The sequence below is a fragment of the Equus asinus genome, chromosome 1, assembly GCF_041296235.1.
Source record: "Equus asinus isolate D_3611 breed Donkey chromosome 1, EquAss-T2T_v2, whole genome shotgun sequence".
Classification (NCBI taxonomy): Eukaryota; Metazoa; Chordata; class Mammalia; order Perissodactyla; family Equidae; genus Equus; species Equus asinus.
Window position 1 is genome coordinate 155,037,501 of NC_091790.1, and position 13,228 is coordinate 155,050,728.

Below are 13,228 nucleotides of genomic sequence, written 5' to 3' on the forward strand. Positions count from 1 at the left end.
TCAGGGTTATTGGCCTGTGTTTCTTTTCTTGTAGTGTCCTTATCTGATTTTGATATCAAGGTAATGTTGACCTCATAAAATGAGTTTGGGGTTGTTCCCACCTCTTCAGTTGTTTGGAAGAGGTTGCCGAGCATTGACATTCTCTTTTAAATGTTTGGTAGAATTCTTCAGTGAAATAAGCTGGCCCTGGGATTTTCATTGTTGGGAGGTTTTTGACTTCTGATTCAATTTCTTTCTTTATTATTGGTATGTTCAAGCTTTCTGTTTCTTTGTGATCAGTGTTGGTAGGTTGTATGTTTCTAGGAATTTATCTATTTTTTCTGAGCTGTCAGTTTTTTGGCTATAATTGTTCATAGTTGTCCCTTATGATCTTTTTTTATTTCTGTGGCATTAGTTGTAATGCCTCTTTTGTTTCTAATTTTATTTATTTTAGTCTTCTTTTCTTAGCCTAGCTAAGAGTTTGTTGATTTTGTTTATGTTTTCAAAAAACCAACTCTTAGTTTCATCAAAATTCTTTTCTATTTTTTGTTTCCTTTATTTCTGCTATAATCTTTATTATTTTCTTCCTTTTACTAACTTTTGGCTTAGTTTGTTCTTCGTTTTCTAGTTCCTTGATCCTTAAAGTTAGATTATTTTAGATCTTTCTTTTCTTAAATGTAAGCATTTATTGCTACAAACTTTTCTGTTAGTACTGCTTTTGCTTCATCCTGTGAGTTTTGGTATTTTGTGTTTTCATTTGTCTTGATGTTTTCTGATTTTCCTTTTTATTTCTTCTTTGACCAATGGTTGTTCAAGAGTATGTTAATTTCTACATCTTTGTGAATTTTCCTGATGTTATTGGTTTCTAGTTTCATTTCATTCTGGTAGGAAAAGATACTTGGGACGATACCAGTCTTCTTAAATTTGTTGACTTGTGTTGTGATCTATAATGTGATCTATCCTACAGAATATTCCATGTATGCTTGAGGAAAATGTGTGTTCTGCTGTTTTTGGGTGGAATGTTCTGTATATGTCTGTTAGATCTGTTTTGTCTGTAGTATTGTCCAAGTCTTACCTTTCTTTATTGATTTCCTGCCTAGATATTCTATCCATTATTGAAAGTCAGATATTCAAGTCTATTATTGTATTGTTTTTTCTTCCTTCAGATCTGCCCGTATTTGCTTCATGTATTTAAGTTGTCTGATTTTGGGGGTGTGTGTATATATATGTGTGTGTGTGTATATATATATTTATATTTGTTATATCTTTCTGTTGAATTGACTCTTTTATCATTATGTAATGACCTTCTTTATCTCTTGTGAGCGTTTTTGACTTAGAGTCTATTTTGTGTGATGTGAGTAGGGTCACCTCTGCTCTCTTTTGGTTACTTTTTGCATGGAATATCTTTTTCCATCCCTTGTTTTTTCAACCTGTATGTGTCCTTAAATGTAAAGTGAGTTTCTTGTAGGCAGCATATAGTTGGGGTTTTTCTGGTCTTGGTGAGTTAGCCACTATATTTATTTTTATTGGGGGGGGGAGTTTAATCCATTTATATTTAATGTAATTATTGATAGGTAAGGACTTACTATTCCATTTTGTTAATTGGTTTATGTCTGTTTTGTAGGTTTTCTGTTCCTCTCTTCCTGTCTTCCTTTGGGACTTGATGATTTTTAGGTTGATATGCTTTGATTTCTTTCTCTCTTTTGTATGTATATCATCTTTAGGTATCTTATTTTTGGTTAACCTGAGGCTTACATAAAACATCTTAACCAGTCTAGTTTAAGCTGATAACAACTTAACTTTAATATCATTCAAACATTACACTTTGGTTTTCCTAACACTTTATGATATTGATGTTGTAATTTACATCCTTTATGTTGTGTATCGATTAAGATTTTCGTAGTTATATTTTATTTTATTTTTTGTTATTTTATTGAGGTCGCATTGATTTATAACATTATGTAAATCTTAGGTGCACATCATTATATTTTGGCTTCTGTGTAGACTGCCTTGTGTTCACCACCAAGTCTAGTTTCCATCTGTTACTATACATGTGTGCACCTTTACTGCTTTTGCCCTGCCCTGACCTCCTTCCCCTCCGGTAATCATTGATCTGTTCTCCTTGTTTATCTGTTGGTTTGTTGACATTCCACATATGAGTGAAATCATATGGTATTTGTCTTTCTCTGTCTTACTTAATTCACTTAGCGTAATACCCTCAAGGTCCATCCATGTAGTCACAAATGGCAAGATTTCATCTTTTTATGGCTGACTAGTGTTCTGTTGTATATATATAATGCATCTTCTTTATTCATTCATCTGTTGATGGACACTTCGGTTGCTTCCGTGTCTTGGCGATTGTGAATAATGCTGTGATGAACATAGGAGTGTCTAAGTCTCTTTGAATTGTTGATTTCATGTTCTTTGGATAAATACCCATTAGTGGAATAGCTGATCATATGATGTTTCTATTTTTGATTTTTTGAAGAATCTCCTACTGTTTTCTGTAGTGGCTGCACCAGTTTACATTCCCAACAGCAGTGTATATGGGTTCCCTTTTCTCCATATCCTCTCCAGCACTTGTTATTTCTCATCTTTTTAATAATAGCCATTCTGACAGGTGTGAAGTGATACCGCATTGTAATTTGGATTTGTGTTTCCCTGATAATTAGTGGTGTTGGACATCTTTTCATGTGCCTGTTGGCCATTTATAGACCTTCTTTGCAAAAGTTCCTGTTCATATCCTCTGCCCATTGTTTGATCGAGTTGTTCACTTTTTTATTGTTGAGTTGGATGAGTTCTTTATGTAGTTTGGAAGTTAACCCCTTATTGGATATAGGATTTGCAAATACTTTCTGCCAGTTGATGGACTGTCTTTTTGTCTTGTTGATTGTTTCCTTTATCGTGCAAAAGCTTTTTTAGTTTTATATAGACCCATTTGTTTGTTTATTCTTTTGTTTCCCTTGCCTGAGGAGTAATAGTTTTCAAAAAGATGCTGCTAGACTGATGTCAAAGAGTGTACTGCCTGTGTTTTCTTCTAGGAATTTTATGGTTTCAGTTCTTATGTTCAAGTCTTTAATCATTTTGAGTTAAGTTTTGTGTATTATGGGGTAAGATAATAGTCTGCTTTCATTGTTTTGCATGTGGCTGTCCAAATTTCACAACACCATTTATTGAAGAGTCTTTCCTTTCTGCATTGTATGTTCTTGGCTCCTTTCTTGTAAATTAGTCCATAGTGTGGGTTTATTTCTGGGCTCTCAATTCTGTTCCGTTGATCTGTGCGTCTCTTTTTCTGCCAGTACCATGGTGTTTTAATTACTATAGCTTTGTACTGTATCTTGAATTCTAGGAGTTTGATACCTCCAGCTTTGTTCTTTTTTCTCAGGATTGCTTTGTCTATTTGGGGTTCTTTTGTTGTTCCATATAAATTTTAGGATTCTTTATTTAATTTCCATGAAAAATGTTATTGGAACTTTGATAGGTGTTGCATTGAATCTGTAGATTGCTTTAGGAAGTATGGACTTTTAAAAGCAACTGTGTTAATTCTTCTAGTCCATGAGCATGGAATATCTTTCCATTTCTTTGTATCATCTTCGATTTCTTTCAACAATGTTTTATGATTTTCATTGCACAGGTCTTTCACCTCCTTAGTTAAATTTATTCTAGGTATTCTATTCTTTTTGTTATGATTGTAAATGAGGTTGTATTCCTGATTTCTCTTTCTCCTAGTTCATTGCTAGTGTATAGAAACACAACTGATTTTTGTATGTTGACTTTGTACCCTGCAACTTTACTGTGTTTATTATTTCAGATAGTTTTTTGGTGGATTCTATATGTTTTTCTGTATTTAAAATCATATCTGTCGGTGTCGCAATCCAGTGTACACATCAGGATAGATGTGGAGAGGGCTGATGGCCACTCTGAGTTTATTATAACCAGCATTTCAATATATACATAGCTTACATCTGTTAAACATACACAGGTGTTCTGGATGAAGTAATTAGCGAATGCCAAGAACTCTTAGTGATTTCTCAAGGAGCCCTCCCTTGGCCTCTGTTTTGATATTATCATGTTATTGCTGTGCTTCTGATATCGATATTGTTTCTCCATCTGTGCCCCCCGGGTGGCCGCCGCCTGTCTTAGGTTGGCCCCCCAGGGGGTCTTACCTGTCATTGGCTAACCGGCCGTCTCACCTCCGGGTCACAGTTTGTTGGCAAGCTTTTTCCAGTGATTATTAACCCTTCCTGTGTCAGGGGCGGCTACAATATCATCTGTAAATAGTGACAGTTTTACTTCTTCCTTTCCAATTTGGATCTATTTTATGTTTTTTTCTTCCTCTGGTTAGGACTTCCAATACTATGTCGAATACTGTGAGAGTGGGCATCCGTGTCTTGTTCCTGTTCTCAGAGGGATAGCTTTCAGTTTTTCACTGTTGAGCATGATGTTAGCTGTGGGTTTGTCATATGTTGCCTTTATTATGTGGAGGTACTTTCCTTCTATACCCATTTTATTGAGATTTTTTATCATAAATGGATGTTGAATCTTATTAAATGCTTTCTATACGTCTATTGAGATAACCGTGTGATTTTTATTCTTCATTTTGTTAATGTGGTGTATCACATTGATTGATTTGTGGATTTGAACCCGTTCCTGCTTCCCTGGAATAAATCCCATTTGATTGTGGTGAATGATCCTTTTAGTGTTTGTATTCACTTTGCTAATATGTTGTTGAGGATTTTTGCATCTATGTTCATTGGTAATATTGGCCTTTAATTTTATTTTTTAGTGTCATCCTTGTCTGGTTTTGGTATCAGGGTGATATTGGCCTTGTAAAATGAGTTAGGAAGCATCCTATCCTCTTCAATTTTTTGGAAGAATTTGAGAAGGACAAGTATTAAATCTTCTTTGAATGTTGGGTAGAATTTACCAGAGAAGTCATCTGTTCCTGGACTTTCATTTTTGGGGAAGTTTTTGGTTACTGTTTCAATCTCTTTGCTTGTGATTGGTCTGTTCAGCTTCTCTGTTTCTTCTTGATTCAGTTTTGGGAGATTATATGATTCTAAGACTTTATCCGTTTCTTCTAGGTTATCCAATTTGTTGGTGTATAGCTTTTCATAGTATTCTCTTACAGTCCTTTGTATTTCTGTGGTATCTGTTGTAACTTCACCTCTTTCATTTCTGATTTATTTGAGTTGTCTCTCTTTTGTTCTTAGTCTGACTAAGAGTTTGTCAGTTTTGTTTATCTTTTCAAAGAACCAGTTCTTAGTTTCAGTGGTCCTTTTCTATTTTTTTTTTTAGTCTCTGTTTCATTTATTTATGCTCAGATTTTTACTGTTTCCTTCCTTCTACTGATTTTGGACTTTGTTCTTTTTCTATAGTATTAGTTTATTTGAGATTTTTCTTGTTTGTTGCGGTAGGCCTGTATTGCTGTAAACTTCCCTCTTAGTACCGCTTTTGCTGCATCCCATAAGTTTTGGTATGTTTTCATTTTAATTTGTCTCCAGGTGTTTTTGATTTCTCCAGTGATCCAATAGTTGTTCAGTAGCATGTTGTTTAGTCTCTGCTTATTTGTGACTTTTCCAGCTTTCTTCTTGTAGTTGATTTCTAGTTCCATTGTGGTCAGAAAGGCTGCTTGAATTATTTCAATCTTCTTAAATTTATTGATGCTTGTTTTGTTTCCAAACATGTGGTCTGTCTTTGAGAATGTTCCATGTGCATGTAAGGAGAATGTGTATTCTGCTCCTTTTGGATGGAACGTTCTATGTATATGTATTAAGTCCATCTGGCCTAGTGTTTCTTTTAATGCCACTGCTTCCTTGTTGACTCACTGTCTAGGTGATCTATCCGTTGATGTAAGTGGGTTGTTAAAGTTCCCTGTTATTATTGTGTTACTGTCAGTTTTCCCCTTTAGGTCTGTTAATAGCTGCTTTATATACTTTGGGCTCTTCTGTTAGGTGCATATGTATTAATAAGTGTTATGTCTTATTGGTGGAATGTTCCTTTTATCATTATATAATATACATCTTTGTTTCTTGTTTGTCGTTTTTGGCTTGCAGTCTGTTTTATGTGATATAAGTATGGCTACACCTGCTTTCTTTTGGTTGCCATTTGGAGTATCATCTTCCATTCCTTCACTCTGAGCCTATATGTGTCTTTAGAGCTGAGAAGAGTCTCCTGGAGGCAGCATATTGTTGGGTCTTATTTTTTAATCCATCCAGCCACTCTGTGTTTTTTGATTGGCGAATTCAGTCCATTTACATTTAGATGACACTGACGTATGAGGGCTTAATACTGCCATTTTATTTTTTGCTTTCTGGTTGTTCTATGTTTCCACTGTTTCTTTTTCCTTGTATTCCTTGTCTGCCATTTCAATTTGGTGGGTTCCTGTTTTTCTCAGTTTCCTCTTATTTTCATGTTTTTTGGCTCTGTTCTGATTTGTGGTTACCATGAGGTTTGTATAAAAGATCTCATAGATGAGATAGTCATTTTTCTGCAGATAGCATCTTATCTCCATTAATCTATGCAGGTTCCATCCTTTTCCTCTTCCCCTTCTCTGTTTTTTTTTGTCACAAGTTATCCTTTTTTGTATTGTGAGTTTGTTACCAAATTGAAGTGATTATAGTTATTTTTGATGCTTTGTTTTGCTTTAGCCTTATGTTAAATGTTTACTAACCTATTCTGATACAGAGTTTCAATTTTCTGATTCTTTCTGCTAATTTATCACTTGCTTATAGCTTTGTATACCTTTGCCTTTTGTTTCAGGTTGGAGGGCTCCTTTCAACATTTCTTGTAAGGCAGGTCTAGTGGTGGTGAACTCCTTCAGCTTTTGTTTGTGTTTGTGTCTGAGAAAGCCTTTATTTCTCCTTCATATCTGAAGGATAACTTTTCTGGGTAGAATATTCTTGGCTGATAGTTTTTGTCTTTCAATATTTTGAGTATATCATTCCACTCTCTCCTAGCCTGTAGAGTTTCTGCTGAGAAATCCGCTGATAGCTTGATGGTGGTTCCTTTGTAAGTTATTTTCTTCTCTCTGGCTGCCCTTAATATTCTTTCCTTGTCATCGACTTTTGACAGTTTTAATATACTGCCTTGGAGAAGGTTTTTTGGTGTTGAGGTAATTAGGAGTTTTATTAGCTTCATCCAGTTCTTTCCCCAGGTTTGGGAAGTTCTCAGCTATTATTTCTTTGAATAAGCTCTTTGCTGTGGTCCCTGACACCTCAGGTTGTAGGTGTCTCCTGCTACTGCTTGGTGGGGGGCAGGGGATAAGCCACAAGTGTGGTTGCTGGTTCTGCAGCCTCTGGTTGCTGATGTGTGATGATGTACTTACTGAAATCTCAGGTCAGGGCACCCCCTCCCTGCTGGGGAAATCTGTGTTTTGGATGCTGTCCCCACCGCTGGAAAGAGTGGCACTACTGGCAGGGGAGGAGGAGGGGGCTGAGTCACCAGCTCTGCTCTATGTTCTGAATGCTCAGGATGTGTGTGCCCCCAGCCTCCATGGTGGGGAGCAGGGGCTAAGCCATGAGTGCTGTCTTCCTGTGCAGCCTCTGATTGCTGGCATGTGTGCCAGTGTGAGGATCCATGTTTTGGATTGCTGCTGCTGTGCAATGGTGTGAGGATCTATTTTGGATCGCTGCCACCACGGGAAGAAGAGAGCGCTGCTCCCCTAGTTCCACTGTCTCCAGTCCACCCACTTTCACATGTAGATGCATGGATCTCTCACTAGTGTTCTGTTGTACTTTGTAGGGAGTCCTTTGTTGGTCAATGGATGTCCAATTGGTTGTAACTTACAGGGGTGAGACAAAGGGAACAGCTCACCTTGCCATGATGATGATGTCACTCCTATAGTTGTTTTTAATACTGTTGTCTTTTTTTTTCTTTTTTTGAGGAAGATTGGCCCTGAGCTAACTGCTGCCGATCCTCCTCTTTTTGCTGAGGAAGACTGGCCCTGAGCTAACATCCATGCCTATCCTCCTCCACTTTATATGTGGACACCTGCCACAGCATGGTGTGCCAAGTGGTGCCATGTCCGCACCCAGGATCCGAACCGTTGAACCCTGGGCTACCGAAGGGCAACGTGTGAACTTAACCACTGTGCCACCAGGCTGGCCCCAAAACTTTTCTAGTAAGGTTAAAAGTGATTTATGCAACACCTTTACGTTATTACATTATTCTGTATTTAAGGTCTATATATTTACCTTTTCCAGTGAGGTTTATACTCCATATGCCTTTGTGTTTCTGTTTAGTGTCCTTTCATTTCAACTTGAAGAAGGCTTCTTGTAGGGCAGGTCTAGTGGTAATGAACTCCCTCAGTTTTTATTTGGGTGAATGTTTATCTCTCCTTCATTTTTAAAGGGCATTTTGTCAAATATACTATTTTTGGGTGGAAGTTTTTTTCTTTGAGCACTTTGAATGTATTATCCCACTCTCTCATGACCTGCAAAGTTTCTGGTAAGAATCTCTTGACAGTCTTATGGGGGTTCCCTTGTATTTGATGAGTTGCTTTTCTCTTGGTGCTTTTGAAAGTCTCTGTTTGTCCTTAACTTTTGACAATTTGATTATAATGTGTCTTGGTATAGTCCTTTTTCAGTTCAGCTTATTTGGGGTCTTTTGAGCTTTCATGAACCTGGATTTACATTCCTCTCTCCAGATTTGGGAATTTTTAGTCATTATTTCTATAAATAAGCTTTCTGCTTCTTTTCACTTTCTCTGCTCCTTCTGGGATTCCCATAATGTGTATATTGTTTTTTTATGGTGTCTCATAAGTCCTGTTGACTTTCTTCATTCTTTTTGTTCCTCTGTGTAATTTCAGGTGATCTATCTTCATGTTCACGATTCTTCTGCTAAATTGAGTTTGTTGTTCAAGCTCTGTGTTGAATTTTTTATTTTGGTCATTGTATTCTTCAGTTTCAGAGTTTGTCATTTTGTTTTGTTCTTTTTTATGGTTTCTCTCTGTTTGTTGAATTTGTCATTTTGTTGATGCATTGGTTTCCTGATTTATTTATTTGTCTTGTAGCTCACTTAGCTTCTTTAAGATGATTATTTTGATTTGTTGGTCAATTCATATATCGCTGTTTCTTTAGGGCCTGTTACTGGAGCTTTATTTTATTCCTTTGGTGTTTTCTTATTTCTCTGATTCTTCCTGTTTCTTGTAGCTTTTTGTTAGTATCTGTGCATTTAAAGAAGCAGTCATATTTTCCATTGTTCTTGGACTGGCTTTGGTAAGGAAGGATCTTCACCAGGCAGCCTGGCTAGAGATTCGGGGTTGGGGGGGGGGGTCTCTCAGTTCTTTTCTATGGCGTGCCTGCTCAGTCCTTATACTCGCTCCTGAAATAGAAGTCTTAGCATTGTGTGCTTTCTCTTGATCCCACAGAGCCGTGTCAGGCGCTGAGATCTGCCTGCTCCTTTTTCCTGGGGCAGTGTCCTGAAATGCCCAGGGTATTGGGTGCAAGCACCATGTCTCTCCCTCCCTCCTGAAGGAGATTTCTGTGTGTGTACCTTCTCCCTACCCAGAAGAGCCATGCCAAATATTGAGAGTTGCCTGCTTCTTTTCCCTAAGCCAGTGTACCAGTGTGTCAGGGTGATAGGTGTAAGCCCCACTACTCTCCCTCCCTCCTGATAGAGTCATCTCAGGGTTACCTTCTCCCAATTCTGCAGAGTTGAGCTGGCTGCTGCGATCTGTGCTGTCTGTGAGGACATACAGGGTACCATCAGTAGGGACACACATAGGCCAGCTTCCTGGGTTCACAGTTGGGTCAGCTGCCAGGGCTGTGATCAGGCCAACTGGGTGGCTGATAGGGTCCATGAGTGGTTTAGCTGGCTGGCAGGGTTTGTGCATGTGTTGGCCAGCTGGCAGGGTCTGTGTGTGGGCCAGCTTGGCTGGTGGGGTCTGTAGGGTGGGCCAGCTGGCAGGGTCCTTGAGCTGGTTGTTGAGATCCATGCACCATTTGCTTGAGAGCTCCTGCCCCTTTTCTTTGTCCTTAGCTACCCTAGATGATCCAGCCATGCTGATTCCCTCAGCTTTCTGGGTGAGGCAAGACAGAAGAGGGCCTCTTGGGCAGTACCCTGAAAGGCTGGGGAGTCTGGATACTTAACTTCACACTCTCGAGAGAAATCATGGACTGAGGAGGACTCTCTTTGCTCTGAGCTGTGCCAACTTGGGAAGAGGTGACTGGTAAAGTAGAACTGTTCTTAGCATTTTCCATGCTGCTGTTCTCAGATTTTTTGCTCTACCAGGTGCTTTAACCTCTGAGCTGAACTTTTGAGCTCTTGTAAAGAAGGTATTTTCATCTGTGAATAGTTGGTTAAATCAATGTTTTTGTGGGTGGATAAGGGCTAGGACCTCCTATTCTGCCATATTGCTGATGTCACTTTCCTTCATATGAATTTTAGTATTAGCTAGTGAATTTCTACAAAGAATTCATCTCAGATTCTGATAAGGATTGCATTCAGTCTGTAGCTCAATTTGGGGAGTATTTATTGCCATTTTAGCAATGTTAAGTCTTCTGACTTTTTTAGTGGATTCCTTAGTTTTCTATATGTAAGATGGTAGTTCTATTTTTAATTTTTTGCAGAAACTCCATATTGTTTTCCATTGTGCCTGCACCAATTTACATTCCCAAGAATTTTTTTAATGTCATATTTAAGTTTCCTAATCTTCTCAAGTATATTTTTATATATACTTTTTCAAGTCAAGATCTCAAGAGATCTACAAATATTGGAATAATATATCTCCTAAATCTCTTTTGATCTATAAAGTTCTCCCACACCTACCTCCTTTTCTACATGCTGTTTATGTGATGAAGAAACTGTTCCATTTTCCACATTTTGGAGTTGGCTGATTGTATCTTTATGGTATTATTTCATGTTTCTCTTTTCTCTAATTAAAAAAAATCTGGTAGATATGGAGACTTGATTAATTTCAGATTCAGGTTGTACGGCAAGTATATTTTATAGGTGGTGCTTTGCACATCTGGTTGTGTCATGTGAGGAGTGTTATTTGGTATTCACTTATCACAGTAAGATTCATCAGTGGGTTCAGGTGTTGTCAGCCTAATCCATCTGTTATTTAATTTTTCCATTCACTGCCTGACAGTTTTACTATCAGTGAATGTTGATAGTCTAGATACTTTGTTTTATTGAAGATTGTCCAGTTCTGTTATTGCATCTGTGTTTATTAATTGGAATTCTTCTCTAAAGGTAAACTTTGTATCAACAGCTATTGGGTTACCCTTAATTTTAGTCCTTTCAGGGAAAGCAGTTTTAAGAATAATGAGTTGGTGTCTTAGCAACCTCTAGAAGGTAGCAATCAGATTTACAAATTTTTATTTTAAATAGCATCATTATAATCTCATGAATTTAAGCATATGTCAGTGTGTCTCAGTTCATTTAAGTCATTAAAAAAAGTCAATCTTTTTGCTCAGATCGTTCCATCTTTTTGAAAACTCTATTCAAGATGAATCCTGTGACCTTTGTCACAAATCTAGTTATCTCTTCTAACTTGCTTTCTGCATAAGGTGTCCCTGATTATCTTGTACATTCCTTGCCCAATAAATGAAATGAGCCATTTTTCCAAGGAACCCTGAATCCCAATTAGTAGGAAATTTACACTTAAAAATATGGATGCAAAGATTGCTCATTGTTATTGGGTCTTTTCAATAGGAAGTGCATTTTTTAAAGAAATGAATACAGACATTGTATAGGTATTTCCAAATCAAATTCAGAATTATAGGGGCCAGCCCCATGGCCCAGTGGTTAAGTTCATGCACTCTGCTTCAAAAAAAATTATTTTTTAAAGACTTTATTTTTCCTTTTTCTCCCCAAAACCCCCCAGTACATAGTTGTGTATTTTTAGTTGTCAGTCCTTCTAGTTGTGGCATGTGGGATGCTGCCTCAGCATGGGCTGACAAGCAGTGCCATGTCTACACCTGGGATCCGAACCAGCAAACCCTGGGCTGCTGAAGCAGAATGTGCGCACTTAACCGCTGTGACACTGGGCTGGCCCCTATAGGCGTTTTACTTAATTTTAAATTCAAATCTTCTCTTCCTTTTACTCTAACAATCTTAGTTTTTATCATATTAACAATTGCACAATTGCTTTAACCTACAATAAATGTAATTTTGAAATAAATGTAAGTTTGAAAGTAACAATGATGTTATTAGGTTATCGAATGCAGTTTAACATTTCTTTGACGGTATTTCTTTTTGATGTTGGGATCTCTCTCACTAGATCTTTATCACACTAAGATTGTACAATCAGAAATACTTATTTTAGATCACTTGAAATAATTATGTTCTATGTGATTATGTCACCTCATATATGGTTAAGTTCATTAGTTTTGGTTTTGACTTTCAGAGATTACTTTTTATTTGTTTCTTGACTGTGTTTTATGATTTTGTAAAATTTTATAATCTACAAAAGGGAAAAGCTTAAGGAAAAATTTTTTTGTCTATAGTTACTTTTGGGAATTGAATAATTAAACTGTTTTTTTCCTAGTACTTATGTTAATTTGTTTTTTACATCTATATTTTTGATGCATTTGAAATTATCCTGGTGTTTGGTGTGAGGAATAGATCTGATCTTATCTTTTTCCACTGGGTATCCATTTGTCCCAATACCTCTTATTAAAAATTTACCCCTCCCTCCATCAGAAATGCCACCAATTCATATACTAAAATTTCATTTGTGCTGGAGTATATTTTTGGTATTTCTGTTTTGTTCCATTGGTTTATCTATTCATATTCCAGTGCCATATTCTTTTAATTAACAGGCTTTATAGAATCTTCTAATATTTGGAAGGACTCGTTCCTTTCTCATTGCTGTGTTGTTTTCTTTAATCAGCTTTCACGTCTCTTCTTGCTTATTCTTCTAAAAGATCTTTACAATTAACATATCTACTCCAAGGGGGAAAAAAGTGATTGTATTTTATAGGAATATTGAACAATTTTTGTATTAACTTAGGGAAAATTGACACATTTGTTAGGAGAGTTTTTTTGTCTAAGAACATATGATTTTCTATTTGTTCTAAATCTACTTTTGTGGTTTTCAGAAACATGTGCTACTTTTTTCTTATTTAGATTTTGCATTTTTTAGTTAAGTTTACACCTACTGAAGGTACTATCTTTAAATGTTTAAAAACATATTCTGTAGAGTGCAGTATGGGCATTGGCATTTATTCACGTAGCAAATATTTACTGAATATCTGCTGTATCCTTCACACTATGCTAGTTTTGGAAGATGAAGTGATAAACT

General features: G+C 36.9%; 1 protein-coding gene across 2 annotated transcripts in view; it reads left to right on the forward strand.

Moving 5' to 3' along the window:
- The window catches only part of STK31 (serine/threonine kinase 31), a 118,182-nt gene that overhangs the window by 104,027 nt on the left and 927 nt on the right, over positions 1-13,228 (forward strand). The gene's annotated exons all lie outside the window — the stretch shown is intronic.